We start from the raw sequence: 513 nt of genomic DNA, 5'->3' as shown, positions 1-513 counted from the left end.
CTGCTGTTACTCCCTAAAACTGTCGGTTATATGTTCCCAAATGGATATTATAATGGTTAGTAACAAATATATTTTTTGTGACACTAATTTTTGCTGTATATTTTCCAGCATTAGGGAATTTATTTACTGTGTATTTACTTGTGAGATAGTTAACAAAGAGGGAAGTAAAGCAAGACAGAATAGCCGCTCCAGACGTGGGATGTAACTCAAGAGAGCTTAAAATATAATATGTCTCTACAATCTTTTTAACACGCATGCAATTAAATAGACTAGATATAACGTATTTAACATATTGATGTCACCCCCTCAAGAGTTATTTGAAGAAGCAGGTAATTTTAGTATATATGTATGGATCTTTCAGACACTATTATTACATCGTCAGACACCACAGGTATCCTTAAACTTTAATGTTTCGCAAACTGCATGATTTTTAAATACAAGTATGGTATACTAAAATCATAATAGACAAGAAAATACCAAGAAAATTGCTCGTTTTCTGTTTTGTCAAGAAAT

At 31.6% G+C, this 513-nt stretch overlaps 1 long non-coding RNA gene across 1 annotated transcript in view; it reads left to right on the top strand.

Moving 5' to 3' along the window:
* Positions 1-213: 213 nt before the first annotated feature.
* LOC111088907 overlaps positions 214-513 on the top strand; it is a 10,565-nt gene continuing 10,265 nt past the window's right edge. The window contains exon 1 of the long non-coding RNA XR_002613280.1: positions 214-329. This is a non-coding gene — a long non-coding RNA (uncharacterized LOC111088907). The remainder of the gene's footprint in view (positions 330-513) is intronic.

The sequence above is a fragment of the Limulus polyphemus genome, unplaced genomic scaffold, assembly GCF_000517525.1.
Source record: "Limulus polyphemus unplaced genomic scaffold, Limulus_polyphemus-2.1.2 Scaffold4709, whole genome shotgun sequence".
NCBI lineage: Eukaryota > Metazoa > Arthropoda > Merostomata > Xiphosura > Limulidae > Limulus > Limulus polyphemus.
The sequence above is the reverse complement of the archived record's forward strand: the minus strand, read 5'-3'. Positions and strand labels throughout refer to the sequence as shown.